This window comes from Lontra canadensis, unplaced genomic scaffold (assembly GCF_010015895.1).
Source record: "Lontra canadensis isolate GAN:19392208 unplaced genomic scaffold, GSC_riverotter_1.0 scaffold141, whole genome shotgun sequence".
Taxonomy (NCBI): Eukaryota; Metazoa; Chordata; class Mammalia; order Carnivora; family Mustelidae; genus Lontra; species Lontra canadensis.
Genome location: NW_022631135.1, coordinates 2382415 through 2408101, shown reverse-complemented (window position 1 = coordinate 2408101; position 25687 = coordinate 2382415). Strand labels below are relative to the sequence as shown.

General features: G+C 40.1%; 1 protein-coding gene across 1 annotated transcript in view; it reads left to right on the top strand.

The window, feature by feature from the left end:
* Positions 1 to 20220: 20220 nt before the first annotated feature.
* The window catches only part of STX7 (syntaxin 7), a 45927-nt gene continuing 40460 nt past the window's right edge, over positions 20221 to 25687 (top strand). Inside the window, exon 1 of the mRNA XM_032843508.1 lies at positions 20221 to 20411. The gene's annotated coding sequence lies outside the window, so the exon portion shown is untranslated. The remainder of the gene's footprint in view (positions 20412 to 25687) is intronic.

Here is a 25687-nt window from a genome sequence, read left to right as displayed (position 1 = left end):
TCACTCTGAACCATACTGGGCTGGCCAAACAAGCCAAGTAGGTAAGTGTCCAGAAGGGAAGTGTCTATTTAAAAATGAGCTCCTTCTCCCCACAAAATTAGCCCCATCCCCCCATAAATGAGCCCCAGACACTTTGGAAGTATGTCAGTTAGGTGGCTATCTACGCTCTCCCTTCCAAGCCACCCCTCCACTGAAACAGATAGTTTTTTCGAACTTTGGTCTTCATTAGAATCACCTGAGGTTCTTAAGCACTCCAGGCTCTCCACCCAGAAGTTCTCATCTCTAGCGCTGAAGTAAAACGTGAAATATGCTTTTTTAGCCAAGCATCCCATTTGATTCTGCAATTCTTCTATAGGCTCTTTTCGGGAAAAACTGCTCCAGGGACTTAGCGCAGTTATCAAGGACAGATCTCTAAACTTAGGTCAGAAAATTCAGGTCAGAGAGGCCTGGGTGGCTCAGTTGGTTAAGTGTGTAGGCTTAGGTCATGACCCCAGGGTCCTGGGATTGAGTCCTGCATTGGGCTCCTTATTCAGCGGGGAGCCTGCTTCTCCTGCCTGCTGCTCCCCCTGTTTATGCTCTCACTTTCTCGCTCGCTTTCTGACAAATAAATACGTAATCTTAAAGTTTAAAAAAAAAGGAAAGAAAATTCAGATCTCTTCATTCCACTCATACTTGCTGAGTAGCTTCTAGTACCAGTTATCCCCGCTAAGTGCTCAGAATGCGGATAAAAACCACAATCCCTAGTGGGAGTAAGTTCAGAGTCTAGTTTGGAAGAGGCCCAGTAAACACAGTGCTCTGAGATAAGAACTCTGGAAAGAGGGAAGTGCTCCAAGAGAGGGGGAGAGGGGTGGTCGGAGCACCCTGGGGGGAGAGCCTGGTTGATGGCATTTACCCTAGAAAGCTCTCCAGGTGGAGAGTCTGAATTGAATTAATAAGGACAAGTGGCACTTCAGTTTCCCACTTCTGTGGCCCTTCACAGATGCTCTGAGCTTCAGTTCATCATTAGCATAAGAAAAGGACAGGTTATATAGGTTTTATGCCTGTGGATTTGTAACTGCGTGGCTGTTTCTGGTGATTTTTCACTTTTTCTTGACAGCATGCTTAACAGTTTAGAGTGTTGGCAGTGTTTGTGATGGGTAAGGTAAAGGGACCCAAGATGCCGTTCACTGACTCCACAAAGATCCCCCAGTCTCTTATGGTCCCATTTATATATAGGATCCTGACATGTTGTGAAGAGCAGCTTGTTGTTCTTCCAACTTAAATCGGTAAACCCCTCCCCATTCACTGACTTAGCTTAGTAACTTCACAATAATCTACGAAACAGAAAGCTGTAATGCATTTTTGTTGAGTCTTGTCATTGATCATGGGACTTCAATTAAACCCAAGAAATGTTCCAGTGGAAAATAGGATGAGACAGTATGAGATGACATGAAATGGGATGAGAGATAGAGTGAAGGGGTAAGGAGAAGAAGACAAAGGAAAGGATGGTCATTCTTCCTCCTTCACAGCCCAGCACCGCCACCATCTCCTCTTCAGGTTCCTTCTCAAGCAAGGTCACCATCGATGCACGGTGTTTTTACTTGCCCACAACTCCGGCAATAATAAGAACTAACACTCACTGAGCACTAACACTATGCGAGACACTCTCACCAAGGCAGCGTAACATAGTTACTCATTTCATCAGCACAACTCTAGGAGGTAATATCATTTCTACCTGACATAGGAAAACTGAGGAACAGGCTTTGAGTAACTTCCCCGAATCCACAGAGAGTAAGTGGCAGAAGTAGGGTTGGAATGAAATTCTATCTTTGATTTCTACTCTTTTCTTTTTTTTAATTTTATTTATTTATTTGACAGAAAGACATAGAGAGAGAGGGAACACAAGCAAGGGGAGCTGGGGAGGGAGAAGCAGACTTCCCGCTGAACAGGCAGTCTGAGGTGGGGCTCCAGGCTGGATACAGGGCTCGATGAGGGGATTGATGTGGGGCTTGATGTGGGGCTCGATCCCAGGATCCTGGGATCATGACCTGAGCGGAGGGCAGACACTTAATGACTGAGCCACTCAGGAGCCCCTGATTTCTACTCTTTCTGTAAACTCATGAAGTCAAAGGTTTTCAGGACCCTTTTATCTCTATCTTCCTCAATTCAGTGGCTTGTGAAAACTGAGGAATGAAAATTATATTGGTGACTTCAAGAAGAATAAAAAGGAAGTTGGAGGGGAAGTGGTTTAGCAAGTTTTGAGGACAAGAGTCTTTGGAGCTGGTAACCGGAAATACCCAAAGCCAAGGCTCAGCTGATTAACTCCTAAACCGTGCCTAAGCCGACTAACTATTGCAGGAAGTTCTTCACTATTTTACATGTACACTTTTTTAAAAATAATCTTCAATAATCTTTCATGCTGATCCTTAACACCATATTTTTTAAATTGAGATATAATTGACATTAAGATGGTATTTGTAAGGACCTATTTAGCAAGAGGCTTCCATTAAGGTTAAACAATAACCTTGTTGTTTACCGTTAAACTGTCCCTGCTCCCCTTCCCCCAGGGGACTTACTTAAAAACAAGTCCGGGAACCTGGCGATTCACAGACCTGTACCCCTGGGGATAAAAATATATTATATGTTTATAAAAAATAGAATTAAAAAAAAAAAAAAAACAAGTCCGGGAACCAGCCCCAGGTAAAAAAGCTCAAATACAAGGGGGGGGGTCAGGCCAGGTGGAGACATCCGATCAGTGGGGGGGTGCATACTGTTTCCCTAGTGACCAAGGTGTATGGGCGCCGCCCTTTGGGCACCTTTTGGGCGCCAATTCTGACCAAGGTGATAGGCTGGTTCAAATGTCTACTAGGGTAAATTGTAATTCAATTGGTCACCTACCATGACTGTGCAGCTTTCTCTGTGTGTTACACAGTTTCATTCATTTCTCTGTGTGTTACAGTTTCATTGGCCACCTGTGCGTGGCCAGGCCCAACCGCATGGCCTTCGCCCTTAAAAGCTAGTCTGGGTATATTAAAAGTAGAGGTAGTAAAATACTCCCTTTATGAATGCCCTTTTGTTAGTTTTTAGGAAGGACTGTTTTGGGAGTGTCTGTCTATCACCTCTTAGAGCTAGATGTAGTCCTATGCTTGGTCATTAAAATGGTGGAGGGAGCAGAGGAGGGGTGAAGGGAAGGGCTTTTTGCTAGTTATCTCCAAATATAGAAGACCATTTTAGGTTATAACCATAGGTCTGTATGTGCATTTTGATGAAGTACCTGTGTTTGTTGTGGAAAAGTGTCATTATTTTGTAACATCTAAGCTTTTTGGATGTCCTGAGGTGACAATGTATGATAAAATGTACAGCTAGTGCATCAACCAATTTATAAGTTTCTTTTTGTTATCATTGATAGGAAAGAAGCATCTTGGACATGGAATTGTTACGCTGTCTCAGAAATGTGAGGACTTACTAGGTTGGCAGCAGAGGGGCAGGAGGAAGTATAGAGGGAGAGCTGTACGCGGATGCGTTCATACTTACATTGTAATAACTGTTAATGTGTGTGCGTCTCTTTGGCTATACTATAGGAATACATTAAGTGATTCAATGGAAACATATCCCGTTGCTAATATTTGAATAGTATAGATTGGATAATGAATTCTTTTAGAAGCATTATACATTGTGTACTCTTACTTATGTCTGTTTTAATTGAACATTAAGGGAATGCAGTATTTTAATGGTAACCCTGCCAGTATCTTTATCTAGAGGCCTGTTGCCATTTTTGTCTTTTCTGAAATCTTTGTCACTAAGAAAGGCAGGATTGCGCTTTTTTCTTTCAGATGGAATTGGTGTAGTGTATTCTTGGTTATCGAAATACTCATAGTTTGGGGACTTTGAAATGGTAAATATTCATGGTGTGTAAAAAAGTATGATACATAACTACAATCTTAATTTCATGAAGATGCTTACTTTTGTAGATACACAGATGGGACCTAGAAGTCAAACTGTAAACTGCTTGTGATTATGGATGACTTTGTTCTTTGCTTCTTGTGTTTTTCAGTTTCCTTTTATGCACATGTTAACTTTTAAAAAATAAATTTTTTAAAACCTAAAAAAAAAAAAAAAAAAAAAGCTAGTCTGGGAAACAGAAAGGTCGCCCTCTCTGGTCAGTTTGATTCTTGATGCTTGGTGCAAAATAAAACTTTGCTTGACCTTCGCTTTATATAAGTCTCTTTACAACAGTCTCTTTAATCACGGACCCATTTTTGGGGGGCATAACAGTATTGACTTTAGGTATACAATATAACGGTGATGAAAACTTTTAACATGCACTCTCAGCTAATTTCAAATAAATATACAATACAGCACTATTACCTATAGTCACCATGCTTCCCTGGACTTATTTATTTTAAACTAGAAGTTTTGTAACTTTGACTACATTCACCCATTTTGCCCACCTCCTACCCCTTGCCTCTGGCAACCACCAATCTGTACTCTGTGTCTACGAGTTCATTTTGAATTCTACATATAAGTGACATTGTACAGTTTTTATCTTTCTCCGTATGATTTATTTCATTTAGCATATTGCCCTCAAGTTCTGTCAGTATTGTAAATGGCAGAATTTCCTTCTTTTTATGGTTAAATAATATTCCATTGTATGTATACCACAATTTTTTATGCATTCATCTATGAGCGAACAGTTAGGTCCTTTCCATGTCTTGTCTAGTGTAAATAATGCTGCAGATATCTTTTCAGGCTAACGATTTTGTTTCCGTCAGATAAATACCCACGAGTAGAATCACAGAGTGATTTTGTTTAATTTTTTGAGGAACCTCCGTACCATTTTTCATAGTAGCTGCACCAATTTACATTCCCACCAACAGTGCATGAAGGTTACCTTTTTCCACATCCTCACCAACAGTTGTTATTTCTTGATTTTTGATAATGGCCATTGTAACAGGAGCGAGGTGATCAGTTACTGTGGTTTTGATTTGCATTTCCCTGATGATTAGCAATATTCATCACTTCCTGTACCTGCCTCTTGGCCTTCTTTGGGAAAATGTATATTCAGATCCTCTGCACATTTTAAAATTGGATTGTCTTTTTACTATTGTCGTATGAGTTCTTTGCATATTTTGATAACAACCCCTTGTCAAATATATGATTTGCAAATACTTTCTTCTATTCCACAGGTGGCTTTCATTTTATTGATGGGATCATTCGTTATCCAGAAGCTTTTTAGTTTGATGTGGTCCCACTCGTTTATTTTTACTTTTGTTGTTTTGGTATCCAATTCAAAAAGTCATTTGCCAAGACTGATGCCAAAGAGCTTACTCCTTAAGTTTTCTTCTAGAAGCCTTATGGTTTGGGGTCTTATGTTCAATCTTTCCACATGTGGTTGCTCAGCTTACCCAACACAATTTATCGAAGAACCTATTTTTTTCCTATTGTATATTCTTGGATCCTTTGTCATCAATTTATTGATCATATATGCATGGGTTTATTTCTGGGCTCTGTATTCTGTTCCATTGATCTAGATGTCTGTTTTTATGGCAATACCATACTGTTTTGGTTATGAGAGTTTTGTAATATACTTAGATGTTTAAACTTTCAAAAACTATATTCTAGAGTAATCTCACCACAAACGTGAATGTATGGAAATCATTCTCTCTTCAACTGCAAAGACCAAAGAGTTATTACCCCAGGATCAAATATAACCCTAACCCATGGAATCCCCACTCTACCCTACCCTATTCCCTGACTATCCACATACTCTTATTTATTTTCAAAGAGGATATGGTTTTATTTTTTCCCATAGATTTTGTTAAAAGAAAAAATTGAATGGTTTAGAAGTATCTCAGTAAAAAATTAAAACTTAAGCTCTGCCTATGTGTATTTTTCCAGATATTATTGTTTTTCTCGCTCTCTTCTCCTGTCTCTATATATTTCAAAACTGGCTTCATAACACATATTTCATTTTTTTAAAAGATTTTATTTAAATAAATAAAAAGACAGAGATCACAAATAAATAAAGAGAGATCACAAGCAGGCAGGGGGGCAGGCAGAGAAAGGAGGAAGCAGGCTCTCCGCAGAGCAGAAAGCCCGATGCGGGGCTCAATCCCAGAATGCTGGGATCATGACCTGAGCCGAAGGCAGAGGCTTTAACCCACTGAACCACCCAGGCGCCCCAACACATATTTCATTTTTAACTAGATTTTCATACATGGCAAACGTCTTGGATGTCAGTACCATCAATCTGGTACTACTAACTATACAGATATATTTGTATTACAATATGCTATCATGTATTAAGTCATTTAGTTTTTCCAATAAGCCTACAAGGTAGATACACCCATATTTCCCAGTTAAGAAAACTGAGGGACACAGAGTGACTTGCCCAAGATTACACATCTGTAAGCGCTGGCGCTGAGGTTTGAGCCTAGGCAGCCTGAATCCAGAGACGAGACTTTCAACCACCACACTACGTTCTGCCTTTTCATTCTCTTTGTTAATGCATTATGTGTGTGCGGATATCCTTCACAAGTCCCATTTACAGGTTACTTACGTTGTTCCTAAATGTTTGATAACTTAAATGATATTGTAATCTATGTCATTTCATCATAATTATCCAAGCATTTCCTCCGTGTAATCTCTAGAGGTGGGGTTGATGGGCTGAAGAATTAGTACACTGAATTTAAACGTTTGCAGGATGGCCGTGTGCTTCTATACAGCCACCACTTTGTAAAAGTGTCCATCCCCCCATATCCTACACCTGTCAGCACTGTGTACTATCATTCTCTCTCAAATTGCCAGCCTGTTTGGTCTAACAATGCTTGCACTTGACCTGAGCTCTGTGATCTTGAAAAACAGTGATGGCTAAGGCCCTCACAGCTTTTGTGTTCTGGGAAATGACATTGCAATAACCACCCATCCTCATATGACACACATAAGGCTCCGAGATTTCCCCCTGTTTACATAAGACAAGGCTAGGAATAAAAGGTCAAATTCCCATTCTTTGCCTCATAAATGATTGCTGAACTACTGGTTTCTACAGATCAGTTGGAACAAAATGCTTTTTAACCAAACTTTGCTTAAGACTCTCTCCTTCTTCAGGTGTCTGAACTTTGGTCCAAACTCAGCCTGGGGCAGCACAAAACCAGCCCCTCCTTAACAGTCTCTCTGATGAAGAGACTGGCTTCAGGGTAAAACATTTTCTGATCTTGTCATTCCTGTCCAGACCAAATAGCCACACCCAATTCTTTCTAGTCTTGCTGACTTGTGTCTATAAAAGAAAAATCCTATAGCCTAACTCCTGAGATATTTACAGATCTTATTGTCAGAGGGTTCTACCCATTACAAGAGTCTCTTTCCCTCATGGCAATAACTTTTAAGTTAAGTGTCTCCTTCCTAGATTCAGATATATTTTTTATTCAGCAGATTGAAACAGTGACAACAAAACAGCTTGTTTTATTTCACTTTTCTTTATGTAATTTTGTTTGTTTTTCAAGTATGATTATTGGCAATTTATTTTGGTGGCTTCTTATACAGTTTATAAATCTCCCCAGATTTGCTCAGTCCCAGGTGACTGTAGCCATTTGTCCCCAGGAGAGCCAGCCACTGGAGACAGTTCCACACTGCTGCGTCTCTCCGCATGCTTACCATGAGTGTGGGTGTCTGCAAAGCCTTCTTCAGGAACTGTGAGTGAGCTCTAGCTGCTCTAGTACGCAGCTCCCAGCCAGTCCAGTGCACAAAGGCCATGGCTTGCTTTCCCCTTTCTCCTTGAAACAATGTTCAGTTCTACATTTTGGATCTGACTTTCTAGAACCTGAGTAACATCACCTGAAACTGTCGGGGGACTTAATGCTCCGTGGGGTAAACTTTGATCCATGAGAATCAAGAAGAAGTAGGGAAGCAAAAGTAAATATTCCCCTCCCCCCTTCACCCTCTTCCCTTGCATTGCTCCAGATTTTGTGCCAAGGCACGGTGGTTATCTGGAAAACCTATCAGGATAGCCAATCTGGAAGCTGTCCCAAGTCAGTGGTCCCAACTGACTAAGCCATGGGATGCCTGGGTGGTGCAGTCTGTTGGGCGTCCAACTCTTGGTTTTGGCTCAGGTTGTGATCTTGGGGTCATGACATCGAGCCCTGCATCAAGTCCCACATGGGGCTACTCACTCAGCGGGGATTCTGCTTACGATTCTCACTCCTTTTCCCTCTGCCACTTCCGCTTATACTCTCTCTCTCTCTCCCTCAAATAAATAAATAAATCTTTAAATATTTATAATTGACTAAGCCATGTTTTCTTGGTGATATGCCACTTTGTATTTGTCCTCCCTCCTTTCCTGCCTTGCTCCCCCTTTTACCTTGTATTTGCTGCCCTAGAATTATTGTAAAACTTTACTATGTGAGATTCGGGGCATAGGAGAGATGTTGGTTAAAGAGACAAACTTGCAACTAGTAGATAAGTAAGCCCTGAGATCTACTGCACAGTATATTGATTATAGACAACAATCCTGTATTATAAACATCAAACTTGCTATTAAGAAATGATCAAGGAAGGGGCGCCTGGGTGGCTCAGTGGTTAAATCCTCTGCCTTCGGCTCAGGTCATGATCTCAGGGTCCTGGGATCGAGTCCTACATCGGGGGGGAGGTCTCTGCTCAGCAGGGAGCCTGCCTCCTCCTCCTTTCTCTCTGCCTACTTGTTATCTGTCTGTCAAATAAAAAAAAAAAAATCTTAAAAAAAAAAGAAATTATCAAAGAAGAGAATTTAAGTGATGCAAACACCCTCTATTTATCACTTCATGAAGTGAACAATCTCCTTTAGAGAACTATAAAATGGGGTAGGAGGCAGTAAACTTTTATAAAATGAAGAGTAAAGAACAACGAAAAGAAAAACAGAAAATATCCAATTGCTGGAGCCAGAGTCAGCCTCGTTTGAGGTGAGGATTGGCTTTTGGGGATTGACTAACTAGAAATACTGCTTTCCTGGTTAAGCAGGTCCTATACAAGGACAAGAAACTTAATATAAGTTTTGATTTGCTGACATGGCATCCTGTATAGGAGTGGCTTAATGTGGGGCTTAGAAATTTATTTCAACACTGTTAAAACCCAAGATCTTCATTACTGCCACCACAAAAAAGAAATGGTAATTATGTGACATAATCCAGATGTTGGCTAACAATACAATGGTAATCATATTGCAATATACCAGTGTATGAAATTAACATGTCATACATCTCAAACTTACACAATGTTACATTTCAAATATATTTCAGTTAAAAAAGCTTTAGTATGTAAAATTTGCCTTAGGCTCTATTTTTTTTAGGAAAAGTAAACTAAGATAACTTCTGTGAATTGTCTATTCTGAACTTTTTGTCATCTTCCTAGTGTGATGTGTTAGACTGTTTCCTAAGCAGAGAAACTGAAGTGGGGAATAAGACAGGTGGGGAAGAATGCTCAAAGGAGAGGGAAATTAGGAAAGTGGGATGAGCAAGGAGAAAGCTAGGGCTGTGGTCTCCACTGGAGACTAGTTTCAGTCCCTTCGCCAGGGGAAGATCAGGAGCACGAGAATCAGTCCCACCACAAGCCCAGGAGCTGGTGTCAATCAGTCTTTGCCAGAGTCTGTGGGTCAGGGAACATTGCATCCTGAGTGGGGTAGCTGCCCCTCCAGCCAAAAGCAATTATGCAGAGAAGGCAGCTGTGATTCTTTCTGTGCAATACGGCAACTGTGGTTTGGTTAACTGGGGCAGGTAAAAGAATATGGCCGGGGTGTCCGTAGCCTCTACTACAGGAGAGTTGTCTTTCTTACAATGATAACGGGATGTAAACCATTTGTATTAGAACCTGAAACTATTTTCTCTTCATTCTTCATTCTCTTCCACTTTGTTTATGATTTTAATGAAGAAACTGGACATTTTTGTGTGGAGAGGATCAGAATATGCCACTCCAAAATATGCCACTTTGGCATAAAGATTGTTTTAAACTGAAGATGTTTGAGATTCAACAGATGAGAAAAGGGGAGGAGGGTCCTTTTCAAAGCTTCTCTTCTCTGACTAAAAGCAACAACTTCTGGGAAATTAGACTGTTGTGAAAAGGAGAACTGGAATATAACCTAACCCAAATCCTTTCTCCAGGGGAGTTTTAATACTGCCCAGATCTGTCTAGACAAACATTATCACGAAATTTCTTATCTCCAGTCTGTTCTCTTAAAAATTTACTTGTTTTTCTAACTTAACCTATTTGTTTTTCTCATAAGAAGACTTTTTCTCCTCTGTACCTTTCCCCTACTAAGTTAGATATAAGCCTTCATCTCTATCCCTTTGACACACCAGCTACTTCTTTTGGGGGCTCCTCTATGCATGCAAAATCAACCTTTTTGTCCTGCTAATCTGTCTTTTATTGCTTTAATTCCCAAGCCTCAGGGACTGAACTTAAGAGAGTAAAGGAAAAGCTTTTTTTCCCCTCCCCTACATGGGCCATAAATAAAATCATTCTCTAAGTTTTCTGCTTTCTTTGTCTTTTTCACTCTAAGATGAAAAAAAATCACTCAGGTAAAAAGGATATAAGTCATAAACTTGGATCTACACAAAGAAATGGAGATTCAGAAATAGAAGTTCTAAAGTTAAAATAATTTTTTCTCTCATTATTAAGCTGCTCTAAAAGATGGATGCCTTTGTACTAAAAATAGAAAAATACTTTCTGTTTTTATAGCATATGTAAAAGTAAAATGCATGACAACGATAACATAAGAAATGAGAAGGAGGACCTGGGAATATGCTGTTGCAATGTCTTCAGAAACATATTACTTGAAGATTAATTTTTAAAAGAGGTATAAATTATTTTCTTAAAAGGCATATATAATAAGTCAATACAGGACATAAAATAAAGTTATTTCAAAATTGTAAACCCAGGGAAGAAAGAAAAAGGAAAATAACAAATGAAATAAATTAACAATGATTAGAAAGCTGGTAGATTTTAACTCAAACACAGCAATAATAACTTTACATGTGAATAAACTCTACATATCAGTTAAGATCAAGTAGAATTTGAATTAAAGAAAACATTTTTATGATAGCAATGAATGAAGAAATTACATATGACTCACAAAATATGTGTAAGATCTATATACTGAAAATTATAAAACACTGATTAAAAGTAAAAGTAAATATAAGTAAGTAAAGAGGTATACTGCGTTCATGAGTTGGAAGTCTCATTATCATCTATTACCCTCAGTGTATTCTATAAATTCAATGTAGTTCCCACCAAGGGTCCAGCAATATTTTGTAGGTATTGATTAGCTGCTTCTAAAATTTGTATAGAAAGTCCAAAAAACTGAAAAGCCAAAATGACACTGGAAAGTAAAATAGTAAATCAGAGACTCACATTACTCAATTTCAAACCTTACTCTTAGAGTTTTAGTAACTAAGACAGCATGATGTTGGTGAGAAAGTAGACACATAGATCAATGAAACAGAATAGATAGAACAGAAATAGATCCACTCAAATATAGGCAACTGATTTTTGACAAAAATGCAAAGGCAATTCAATGGAGAAAGGATAATTTTTTTGTATAAATGGTGCTAGAATAATTAGATATCCGTAGGTAAAAAATAAATAAAAAAGAACTTTGGTACAACCCTCAGACATTATACACAAATTAATTCAAAATGGATTATAGACCTAAAGGTGAAATGTAAAATTATAAAACTGCAAGAAGAAAATATAAAAGAGTGATCTCTATAACTCTGGGTCTGGTGATGAAAGATTAGTAAAAAAGCACAGTAAAAAAGAACAGTAAAAAGGCAGGATCCACAAAAGAAGAATTCGGCAAATTGGACTTTATCAAAATTAAAAATCTTTGTCTGTGAAAGACACTGCAAGGAAAACAAAAAGACAAGCTGTAAAATGGGAGGAAATACTTGCAAATGACACATTTGATAAAGCACCAAAACATATAAAGGACTTTTAAAACTCAACAGTAGAAGACAACTCAACAACAACAAAAAATGTGCAAAAGATCTCAACAGACACCTCACTAAAAATTAAAAATGGATTTCAAACATGGACATAAAAAGATGATCTATATCATTATGGAAATGAAATGAAAACCACAACAAGTCGCCACTACAACCTATTAGAATGTAAACTGCAATTAAATTAGAAATTTAAAAAGGAAATCTAACTATCAAATGGTGACAAGGTTTTAGAGCTGCAAAAATCCTCATTCATCGCTGGTGGGAATGCAAAATGATAAAGTCACTTTGGAAAACAATTTGGCAGTTTCTTATAAAATTAAACTTACTTTTACACAACCCAACAACCTTACTTATAGGTATTTACCCAAGTGAACTGAAAACTTACATACTTTTTTATCAACACCTATGCAGATATTCATAGAAGCTTTATTAATAATTGCCAAAAGTTGGAAGCAACCAGTAAGTGAATGAACAAACAGCATTATATCCAAACAATGGAATACCACTCAGCCTTGGAAAGGATCAAACTATAGATTTATACAATGCATATATATTTAAAAGAATGCTGGTAGGTTGTGCGACATCAGTCACTCCACTGATCACCAGGGTGGGTTTGGCTGAACCCACTGGCTTGTCATGTGTCCCCTTCCTCCCTTACAATTAGCTTCATGTGCATCTCTCTTGAAGCAGCACTCTGGATTGAAGATTCTGACCTTCCTAAACACAGGAGGACTGGTCTTGGTCAGATGTATATATGTAGCTTCCCTCCCCTGCTAGAACCACCATATAAGTTTTCAAGGTCCATTTGTAGGAGAAAGTAGGATAGTCAAGTTTTTAACACTCCAGACACATCCCAATGAAGCCCTGCAGATGGAAAGTCTGCCTTTCTAAAAAGAAAATTTAAAAAATAATTAAAAAAATAAAAGAATTCCACTAAAGGAAAAAAGTCAGACTCAAAAGACCACATATTGTATGATTCAATTTATATTTTGGAAAACACAGAACTAAAGGGACAGAGAACATAAGTAGTGGACAAAGGTTGGGAAGGAGTTGACTAAAAGTTCTAGCAAAAGGGAATTTTTAAGGAGACAAAATTGTTCTTAGGGTACGGGGTGATAGATACATAACTCCACTCATTTGTCAAAAGTCCGTAGAACTGTATATCACAAAGAGTAAACCTGACTCAGATTTAAGAGAAAAATGTCTACCAGTTTGGTGAATCCCAGGCAGAACACAGACAAGTGACAAATGAATCTAATTGCAACACAAATGTAGTACAACTTCAGTGAAGGGAGTGTGGGAAAAAAAACTGATCTTGGTAATTTTGGAAAACATTGTTTTGACTCAATACTGTCTGGCTAAAGACAAAAAGAATTTTCCATAAACACTGTACTCAAGTTTTTCTCTCACGGAAGTATGGATTAAGAATTCTGAAACTATGGGGCTCCCGGGTAGTTGAGTCGATTACATGTCTGACTCTTGATTTCAGCTCCAGTCAAGATCTCAGGGTTGTGAGATCGAGTCCAGCATTGGGCTCTGCACTAGGCAAGGAGGCTGCTTAAGATTCTCTCTCTCCTTCTCCCTATGCTCCCTACCCCTCCTTAAAAAAAAAAAAAAAAAAAGAATTCGGAAACTGCATTATATAAGTAAGAATTGAATTAGAGATAATAAGAGCCAGGTTCCTCACTATTAGAGAAATATGCTAGCAATAAGGAAGCAGGGAATGGTAGAAATAACCGTGTGATGTCAGAATAGAGCTGAAAATATCCATGTGAACTGATGTTGATAGGTAGATAGGTAGAGAGATCCATATAAAATTAGATACATGTGTATACATGAGTTAATATATACATAGATTTGCTAGTTCTGTCCACTACGAGGGCACAGAAGTCATGACGCCCCAGTACAATGAGAAGACTAGCCCCAAATCTTGGTTTCTAAATATAATTTCTCCCTAAAAGGAACAACAGATCCAAGCAAAATGACTGAGCTTGGAGCACCTTGTTGTATCAAGTAAGGAAGTGCTACAAAAAAAAAAAAAAAAAGACACTGAGCTAACCTAAAAATATTACTAATGGTGAAAAGGTAACTTAATTATAACCTAAAGAATAAAATAAATATCCATAAATCCATACTGATATAAAAAATTATTGAAAAAATAAATCAACTTGGGAGAAGTGATAAATATTCATTACAGAAGAAAAGAAATAGAAAATCACCTTTAGAACACAACAGCAATAACTGTTGTAGGCAAAAATACTGATGAATGCTAAGATCAGTGGGCAAAACTTCAAGGAAAAATCAGATATGCACTTAGTCACAAAGCATCTCTCTCCAAGTATTTACTAATTATTGTGGTAGTTTCAACATATGTCCATACATTTTTGTTATTTCTCCCCTCCAGAGGAGGAACTCAATTCTCCTCTTGATTGTGAACTGGACTTGGTGATTCTCTTTTAATGAATATAGTATGGAAATGCAAAAATAGTAACTTCAATTTGGAGAAAACTCACAGGCATCACCTTAACCAAGTAATCAGGGGTAACATCACCGGTAACAGACCATGCTGATTACCATGTGCCCCACAAAATGGTAAATGAGAACATTCCATCTCTGTGGTATTCCTTCCAAAAATCTATATGCCAGTCTAATCATTAGTCAGACCTAAACTGAGGCACATAAACACCTGACCAGTATTTTTAATATATATATGTTTAAGATTTATTTTTATTTTATTTTGAAAAATATTTTATTTATTTATTTGACACAGAGAGAGAGAGAGTACAAGCAAGGGGAACAGCAGGCAGAGGAAGAAGCAGGCTCCCTGATGAGCAGAGAGCTCGATGTGGGACTTGATCCCAGGGCTCTGGGATCGTGACCTGAGCCAAAGGCAGATGCCTAACCGAGTCACCCAGGTGTCCCTATTTTTATTTTAGAGGGAAGGAAAGAGAGCATCGGGTGTGGGGAGGGTAGGTGGGAATAGAGGGAGAGAGAATCTTATGTATACAAAGCATTGAGCACAGAGCCTGACTCCCAGCTTGATCCCATGACCCTGAGATCACAACCTGAGCCAAAACCAAGAGTTGGATGCTTAACCGACTGCGCCACCCAGGCACCCCAACTGACCAGTATTTTTAGAAGGTATCGAGGTCATGACGAAAATGGAAAGACAGAAAGCTGTCATGGATTGGAGACCACGGAAACGTGCTCTGTAAGTAAAATCTGGTATACCGGATTGAATCTAGGAATAGAAAATGGACATCAGTGAAAAACTAGTCAAGTAAATTAAATCAATACTTTGGTTGCTACTACTACATCAACATTAATTTCTTGGTTTTGACAAATGCACTGTCATTACGTAACATGTTCAAGTTAGGAGAATCTGGGTACGGTGTATATGAGAACTCTGAACTATCTTTGCAACTCTTCTGTAAGTCTGCAGTTATTCTAAAATAAAGAGTTTGCTTAAAAAATGAGGAGGAAGAGAGAACATATTCTAGTTAAAGGGAACTGCCTGAGCAAATCACAAAAATAAGAAAACCTCTGGTGTGTGGCTAGAGAACTAGTGGGAGGGAGGTGGGAGCTTAAAAAGATGGAGAAGTTCTTTAAGCTGGCATATTCCAAAGCATAAATTTTTTCATGCAGGGTCTAGATCATGTAGGTCCTTATGTATTAGGTGACCATGTAATGTATCATCTGTACTGGGACACTTTTGAGAATAAAAGGGGGTGCTCAACAGACAAAAGACTGGGACAACAAGCATAAATGGGAACTGTCCTAGGCAAACTGGACATATCATCAATCACCCTATTTATATACCATGAGAAGGGGTTTGGACTTGATGTTGAGAGCAATGTTTTCCATAATGTGTATTTTGAAGGTCTTCACAAACATTTAATATAAAATTCTACCATCAAATACATTCAGAAAAAACCTGAGTTAAAGAATGTTATACGTGCTATTTTGCTGAACCACATCGTCCAGATTTTTATTTACAAACGTGTGCTGTGAATCTTCAAGATTGTATCAAAATATGGTTTCCCCACAGATGCCCTTTGCTGATTCCTTCCTCCAACCTACACAACCTCCCAGCCCTGCCGAGCCCAAACATTTTCATTTTTAAGGAGTCATTTTAAGGATTGCATGCTGCAATCATGGGGATGCCATAAAGCCTGGAGTGATGTTTTCTGATCCACGCTTCCAATACTCAGGAGTGGCTTTGACGGTAATGAACTTGAGTAGAACTGGATATGGAGACATTGATGAGGAGGCTGCTGCCGTGGATTGAGACACAGACAGAGGGACATGCCAACAATGTGTAGGACCTGAAACTGGCATTGAACATACCAATCATCCTACCATAATTGTTCATGTAAGATTTCTATGGGATGCTTATTTACTACGTGTGTTTAAAAGTCAGAGCAGAATCTGTTCTGTGTTTGACCTATCACTAGGCACTTGTATGGTTTTAGAAAACAAGCACATGGCAGAGGGAGATGGAGATGCTTCAGAATAAGGCACAGTAAAACAAACTCTTATTTATTAGATATTCATTTAAGCTGCCCTTTAAACTAGCATATATTTCTTAGAATAGCTGTGGTTTTTCCATTGTATTATAAATAAAAAATACACTCTTATAAGTCAACTTGTACCTCTCATTTATCAATAAATTCCTTGTCTTGCTATATTTTTCCTCTTGTGTCTCTTTTCTGGCTCTCCTACAAGGTCACACGGTGGTCTTTTAAAAATTAATTTTAGTTCATGGACCATTGAATAAATAGGTAATGATCTCCTTCCATGCGCTGGAATTGTTCTTCCAAACACTGGAGCTAGAGCAATGGGAGATGTCCCCATCCTACACGGCAGGGGTGGTATTTATATTAATAAGGACATAACAAATATGTTGATACAATTCCCACTTAAGGACTTCTGATTGCCCTTGATCCAATTGGGATTTGACCCAAATCCCCAAAATTACTAGCTCTAGAAATATCCAAATTACAAGGCTTCCTACGTAAGTAACTTCTGCAAGTATAAAGGACTTGTTTGAGAAATGAAATGATTACTGATTAAATGGGCAGAATTTTGAGCCCTACAGGGTTCAAGGCCCCCCAACTGAATTTCCCTAAGTTGCAGGCAGAGGCTCAGATGGGTTGCTACAAATGTCAGGAATGCTTTTGGAATTCATTTGCCCTCTGTGAGTCTAAATTTTGCAGGGTTACCATACTGTCTAGTTTTCAAAGGACCTGAAAGGAATCCACTCATGACATATTTTAAAACATGAAAAAAAAAAAATGGAAAGAGCCCAGGAGAAGTATTCAGAGAGCTGAACCTTGGTTCTGGTTCAGTCAGTCAGTAACGAGGAAGAGAACCCGAAGAGGCCACTGAGCCTCAGATTCTCTGTTACGTTGTACTTTCCCTCCCATAGTCCTGGGTTCAGGAAACAGGAAAGATGTTTGAAAAATGCAATAGGACTTATGCAGATATGAATTCTTTTCATGATCGTTCCTTGAATGATTAAAATTCCCTTTTGTGTTCACCAACCACTTCCTAATTCTCATGTCCAGGGCACAACTTTTGGTTCTTAATTTACTTGAACTTTCTGTGACATGTGATGTCATAGAGCATTTCCTCTTTTTGAAATGTTTTCCTTCATTCTCTCCTACACCTTTTCCTGGTGTACTTTCCAGCTCTCTGAGTACTCCTTTTCAGGATTTTTTTTTTCCTCAGCCCTCCCTGAAACACAGGAGTCCATAACATTCCATCCTGAGAGTTAATGACCTCATCTCTTCTCATAGCTCCAGCCAGAGCTCTACCTTGAATTCCAGCTCACATTTTCAAAGTACCTGGAGGACATCACAAACTGAATATCACTTCCCCAGAATTTTAACTACAACATATCCAAAGCTTAACTTAATGTAGCTTTGCTACCCCATTCCCGCACCATCATCCTCAAACTGCAATTACTCTATTAGCGACCTTAGATCCCGGACAGCTACATCACATTCAGCTCACATCCCGAAAATAGTAGTCATCTCTTCCATTCTTCATATCCAATTAATTTCCAAGTCTTCCTAATATTTCTTGAAGCAGGCCTTCCCTTTTCTTTCCCAGTGCATTTGTCTTAAGACCATCTTTCAGCATCTCTGATACTGAACTAATTCTAAATTGGGGATGTGCTACTATTACAATAGCTTTAATTTATTTTTTATTTATTTTATTTTTTATAAACATATAAATGTATTATTAGCCCCAGGGGTACAGGTCTGTGAATTGCCAGGTTTACACATTTCACAGCACTCACCATAGCACATACTCTCCCTGATGTCCATAAGCCCACCCCCCTCTCCCAACCCCCTACAATAGCTTTTTAAATGGTTGCAGCCTCTCTCTCTCTCTCTCTCCTGTATCAGTGTTATTTCCTTTGAATATCCCCCATTTCTCCAGTTTTCTTCATAGCACAGAATTATAAGCACATCACACTTTTGTTCAAAATCCTTTAATAGTTCAGCTCTTCTTAGATACTCATTTAACATGATATAGAAAAGGTTTTTCATTACATAAACTCCACTTGCCTTTCCAGTCTTTTGGCCCTCGAATTCACCCACTGTGCTTCATCTAAATAAAATTATGTGGAGATCCTTAAGAGTTTGCACTTGCCTGTGAATTTTTATGTGCTCTTCCTTTTGACTGGAATGTCCTGTCTCATCTTGTCTTCCCAGGGAACTCTTACACATCTTTTAAGATTCTGTTAACACTTCCCCCTTGAAATGGTCCTTGACCACACACTAAGTCATCCTTATCCCTGGGCTCCCACCATGATGTGTACAAATCTTTATCACAGTACTTCTTACAGTATCCTGGGAAGGATCTCACTTCTTGAGTTCCTTGAGGGAAAATACTATACACTCCACAAATCTTGATACCTGAAGCTCCTGAAATAGTACAGGCCACATGGCAGCCTCTCAATGAATATTTGCTGAATGCGTGATATGGCAGGAAGAACTAAAGATTCTGAATTAAGTCATCTGGACCTACGTTGCTCATATTTATTTGTGTGCTTTTTTTAAAAAAATATTTTTATTTATTTATTTGACAGACAGCGATCACAAGTAGGCAGAGAGGCAGGCAGAGAGAGAGGAAGGGAAGCAGGCTCCCTGCGGAGTGGAGAGTCCCATTGGGGCTAGATCCCAGGACCCTGGGATCATGACCTGAGCGGAAAGCAGAGGCTTTAACCCACTGAGACACCCAGGTGCCCCTGTTTGTGTACTTTTGATGAAGTTTCTTTGGTTTTCAGTTTCCTTAACTTACTTGCTAAATGAGGGATTAGAGCTAGATTTTCTGTAAGGTCCCCTCCAGCTTTTTGTTTTTTTTTTATACTCTATGGTTGAAACTATTGCCTATTATAGAAGTTGGAATACCTACTTTATTTGATCACAGAATGTTATACAAAAGTCGAAAAATATTGAAAAAGAAGAATTTCACATAAAAATCTGAATTTCCTCAAAGTGCATTCGGTGCTAACTGAATCATGCTGCCTTTAGATAGGATGAATTCCTTTTGCTTGGCCAGCATGCCCACTCTATTGCTCCCTTTTTAGAGGCAAAATGTAAGTTGCTGTTTATTAAAATACTTATTGTAGTTTTCTTCAGGAAAGATGTGAAATAGGAAATATTTCTTGTTCCCATTTTTCTCTTAAAAGCAAACGATTAAAAGTAAGCTGAGGGGTGCCTGAGTGGCTCAGTGGGTTAAGCCTCTGCCTTGGGCTGGGATCATGATCTCCTGGTCCTGGGATGGAGTCCTGCATTGGGCTCTCTGCTCAGTAGGGAGCCTGCTTCCCCCCACTTCTCTCAGCCTGCCTCTTTGCCTACTTGTGATCGGTCTGTCAAATAAATAAATAAAATCTAAAAAAAAAAAAAAAAAGAAAGAAAATCTGTCTACTAAATGGGCACACGAGGGTGACTCTTCACTTATTTTGTCATTGTTCCCTCTAGGATTGCATATTTGCTTTAGCATTTTTTAATGGAGCCCTGAATACGTTCTAATGCAGAGTAAGGAGAAGATGGGCCGACCTGATGGGGCGGGCTGAAGATACGAGTCTAGGGAGGCCGCCATCACCCGATAAAGACGGATGCTCTCCGTTCCCTCCTCTGGTTTTTTGGACGCTGGCTAAGACGTTTGCCTTCCGTTAGTCGAGGCCTCAAAAACACCTCCCTTGCAATTTTCTTGGTACCTTATTCCTTAGCTGAGACTCAGAGGGGGCGGGGTAGAGTGGCTGTCACTCAACCTCGCCGGCCAACGAGAGGGGAGCCAGCCCCGCCTCCTTCCCAGAGCTGTATTGTGCGCATGCGGACTGGGAGCCCCAGTGCCACCGCCCATCAGCTGAGAACCGTAGCGGGGGGCTCTGGGGACCGTGAGTGCCCACGGCCAGAGGAGAAGAAGGAGGAAGCCGAGGAGGTTGGGGTAAGCGCAGCCTGGGGGGCGGGGGGCCCCCAGGCCCGGTGTCCCAGAGGCGCGAAGTCCCCGCGGCTGCCGCGCCTTCTTGTTTGTGCGCGTTGTCAGGTGGCCGCCGCCTTGCGCTTTGCCGCTGTGGTCGGGAGGCGGAGGGCTGGCGCTGCTCCAGCCCGGGAGCACCGCTGCTGCCCCCGCTCCCGGTCAGGCAGGCCCTGCCGGCCCCGCCGGCCCCGCGCCGCCACGCCGCGCAGCAGCCGGGCTGCGGCGCTGGCTCCGGTGCACCGGCGGGCTGCGCGTACCCGGGCGGGGCCGGCGTCGGGGCCCGCTGGGGCGGAGCTCGGGAATCCTGCTTCTGCCAGGAGCTGGACACCAAGTGACCTCTTCCTCTTTGCTACTCGTGGAGTTAGAAAACGCACTTTAAAGCAGGAGAACTGAAAATAGATGGCTGTAATGAAGGAGCCCTAGCCATTTATTCGGAGGCTCATTGTAGTTGGTTTTCTGTCTGGCTTGAAGGCAAGCTAACTTTCTTTGATTTCAGTACACGTCATTAATTGGTTTACATAAAGACCTTTAAAAATACATAAAATATTTCAAGACACACCCCACCCCCACCCCCCCCGCCACCACCACCACCCACCCGGCTCCTTGTTTTTAGGTTCCTCCTTTTTAAAATTTTAGACACAAAGACGAAAATAACATTACCTTTTGGTCAAATGCTGTATTTTTTTTCCCTCTCAAATTTCTTGTATTTGCTTGGCTCTTGTATACATACATTACTTTTTATTTAATTCACATCAGTGTATTTTGACTATAATTTAAAACATGTGCAGAATCTGGAAGAAAATGATTTTGAAGTGCTGTGCGTTGAGTAATGTTGCAGGTGGACGTTTCTTCTGGACCAGCCTTAGCCTCACCCGTGCAGAGACTTCTAGCAGTGTCAGCAGTGTCTTGTGATGTGGCTGGCCTCTGTTTTGAAGGCCGCTTTGAGGAGTTTGTCTCAGACTGACTAATTAAGAATTATGCTCTTGTTTCAAACTTGTTGTAGAAGTTAATATATCATAGTACCTCATTAATGTCTGCATCATTTTTCTTCAGTTATTTTGCTTCTGCTGCTCCCAGTAACATAGCCTCCTTTTGGTTAGGATATCAAACTTCAGCCAAGTGCTGGCGGTGGAAAAATAAATTATATAAAACACTGGCAGTAAGTCTGAGTAAAGTTTGTCATGATTCCATTTGACAATTTGGTGTAGGGAAGGGTGAAAAATAATCCTTGGTATTGTGAGTAAAACCAAATAGTATAATAGTTTAATAGATGGAGATGCTGAGCTAAAGAATTCAGTTAATTTGGTTTGGGTAGAGAATGCTCACATCCCTAGAATGATCGCCTTCACACTTATGGAACATCCACCGTGCACCTGATACTGTGGATTCCACAGGGCTGACGAGGTTGTCTTGTGTTTATATCGCCGAGGTATGGATAGATAATAAGCAGTAGACCACCTAGATCATCTTAAATAGTGATTAGCACTACGATAAAGGAAGTTAGATCAACAGAGAGTGGCAGGAGTGGTGATTACTCATTTTAGATGCAAGTAGTCACCAAAGACTTATCCAACATGCAGTGAGACTTCGCTGGTGTAAGGGAGTCAGTCATGTGGGGATCATGGGAGAAGCCTTCTAGGGATAGGAAATGACACTCAGCAAAGGCCCTAAGGCAGTGATCAGCTCAGTACATTTAGGATCTGAAAGAAGACACTGGAATGTAATGTCTTAGGATTGATAACTATTTATCCTCAGACTAGGTATGTGTTCTTAGGAAATAGGTACATTTATCCGTTCAGTCTACAAATATTTATTAAGTACAAATATTTGTTATAGAAGCAGGTACTGAGATTAGAATAGCGCACAAAACAGACAAAACCTTGCCCTCCGGGGAGCTTACATTCTGGCGCATGGTGTGGAGGAAGTCCAGTGTTTTATGTTAGTACTCCCAAATTAGAAAGTGAAACTATTTCTGTGGTTCTCTCCACACTTGATTTATAGAGCATGAGATTTATGCTTATCGTGAGTCTTGGGATTCTGCAGTGTGTCCAGTAGTAGTACCTGGGGGTAGTGTTTGACACTTAGGATTTCACAGTTCCCTTTGTTCTTTTGTTTGTGCTCTATAGAAAGTCTTGAGAATATCCTTGTGATGAGTGTTGCACTTTGATCCTCTCCTTTTTTCCCCTTACAGTCCATATGTTTTCATAGAAAGGTAATTGTTGAGATGTCTACATAAGCACTATTCAGTAGAACTTTCTGCTGTGATGGAAATGTTCTACACAAGAGCTATATAAGCCCCTGGCCTCAAATATGATATTTGAATATTTGATTGAGCAGGTATAGATAAAGGGTTGTTATTCTGAGCAATAAAACTAGGAATTCTGTATGAGCTTTCAAAAATAGTCATCAAGAGGGGCCCCTGGGTGGCTCAGTCATTAAGCGTCTGTCTTCAGCTCAGTCATGATCCCAGGGTGCTGGGATTGAGACCCACATTGGGCTCCTTGCTCCGCAGGAAGCCTGCTTTCCCTCTCCCAGTGCCCTTGCTTGTTTTTCTTCTCTCGCTGTATCTCTATCAAATAAACAAATAAAATCTTAAAAAAAAAAAAAAAGTCATCAAGAGTCCTTTAGTGCTTGTTAGCTCTGGACTAAGTGCTGGAGACTGATGTGGACCGCAGCTATCGGCATAACTTAGTTGATTCTAGTCTATATGCACAGATCATAAACTTTTAAGTCATTTTATAGTTAGCTGTAACTGTGGTTTATCTATTTTTGTATACGTTTTTGCAGTAAAGTTAGTCATTTGGCTCCTTTATTTCTCATATTTCATCATCTGAAGGGCCAACCATTGTTGTCTTCTAGATATCACTATTAGTAGAATAAGAGAAAAGGACTAAGCTATTCAGCTGTGTTACCTTGATCTACTCATGTAGCTATCTGTTCCTCATCCTAAGAGTGGAGTCTGCAGAAAGGTGGTAAATTTGTTTTGTTTTAATTGAGTGGGTTCACCTGTCCTGAATTTTTGTTATATGATGAAGCAGTATGGTTTAGTGTTTTAAAAATATGCGCTGTAAGATGTAGTTTCAAATTTTAGCTGTTAAAATTAAGCAAGTTACTTATTCTTGGTTATGCCTTAGTATTTTCATGTGAAAAATCAGAGCAATAAGTGTACCTACCTCAGAGGTCTGCCGTAAGAATCGACTGAGAAAAGAAATCTAGAAGTCCTAAGTGAAATGCTTTGGAAATAAGAATTACCCATTGTTAATCCTGTTGAGTTTTAATGGATCTTTCTCTTCCATCATTTGCATATTTCTTTTCATTCTTCATTCAACACAGAGCTGAGGTGATAACCCGCTGTTCCCTTCCTCTAAGGAGATTCCAGCCAGTCCAGCAGCAGCCCCTCTTTGGATGAAAAAACCCAGTTATCTCAACAGCAGGAACTTTTGAGAATTTAGTTGCTTGAGTAAAGGGATGAGGAAAACTGGTGGTGTTTTAAGCCAGTTGATTGATTCTCTGAAGAGGGAAAAAGGGGGCCTTGGAAAAAAAACAGGGAGAAGGCTTAGGTTAGGCTCTCATAAGTTTTGAGGGTTAAGGGGAATGTTTTAATACCATGTATGTTGAGGGAGGAGCCTCCTGAAGACAGTAAATGAGAAACGTTTTCTCATTCATATGTTTGTGTTGGCAGTGAGCCAGTTTTTCTAGAACTCTAGTTAATGGGGAAAGGAAAAGGAAAGGTGTCCGTGAGCCAGGAGAGAATTGCCTGTTTTTGTCAGTGGAATATTAATTGTTAATGAAAAGGAATGACCTATTGATCCATGCTACGATATGGATGGACCTTGGCAACATGCTAAGAGAAAGAGGCTGGTCACAAAAGAACACATTGTGTGATTTTATTCAGAGGAAATGTACAGAATAGACAAAGTCATGAAGACATAAAGTAGATTAGTGGTTGCCTACAGTGGGAGAGTTTGCAGAGACAGGATTGTACACTTTATTTAAATGGGTGAATTGCATGGTTGTAAATTATATCTCAAGGTTTTATTGAAAAAAAAAAGATGCAGAATTTCAAGATCTAATTGGTGATTTGTGAGATGCATGCGATAGTGTTGGTTTCAGTCCAGTCTTGTTCTGACTGGGCCCCAGCTCTTCGGGTGGCTGCAGGCCCAAGGCCAAGGCCATCTGCCGTCTTGCTGAGGCAGTTCTGCTGTCTGAGTTGAGATTTAGGTCTATCCATAGGACTAGGTGAGATCTGAAGAGCCCAGAATAGGTAAATTGGACCTGTGGATCAATGAAGGATGAATGGAGAGCATCTGAAAGTTCCCAGGAATTCCATGGTGGCCAGGGACATTCCACGTTGCACCAGAGTTTCAGCTATGGAGCCAGTACTGATCTGCCTGTCTCAGCAGTTCTACAGGTGTCCTTCCTGCCAGAACTGCCCTCTTCTCCCCTACCAGCGATCTCCAGTGGCTTCTTATTGCAACATATTAAAACTAAATCCAGCATTCAGGGCCCTCTCTTTTCCATGACCTTAGTTTTGTGTGGTAGCAGGCATGGGTGGCTTGGGAGCCCAAACCCTGGGATTGAACCCCACCTCCACACGGTAGGTGGTTGGATTACATTTATAGTTACTTCATCTTTATAAGCTGCAGTTTGCTTGTTGTTAAAACAAGGTTTATTTGCTACTATCCCCTTTAAGGGGGAGGCTTTAAAAATTAGAATAGACAGTCTGTGTGAAATGCATTTCATTTCTCAGATGGGCAATAAATGTTGGGTCATTTCTCTCCGTGTTGTCTCCTACCTGTCCCAGCCACGACTCTCCTGATCCCAGGTAGACTAGCAACCATCCCTGCCTTCCCGAAATTCCACTCTGCCAAGTGCCCTGTACATGCGTCCTGGGTCTACCCGTCCCAGGCTTCACATCTTTGCCTTTGTCATTTTCTGTACCAGTCATACCCAGGTAGTCACATCTTCTGTTTCTGTGTCATAAATTCTTTCGAGATAAGGGCAATGGTGAAAATTTCTTTTTTCCTAGCCTCTCACCTTTGTCTGGCACATGACCTTTTGCTGATTTGTGTTGCTCTTGTTTTACTCTACTAAGTTTCTCCCCTCTCCTAAATTACAAACATGAATTGAGCAGATTCTTATCCTGTTTGCTTGCCACTCCCTAGTGCTTCATTTCATGCTGGCCACGTAGCAGACTCTCAGTAGAGAGTTGGTTCACACATGGACTGCCTACAGCTTTGCCG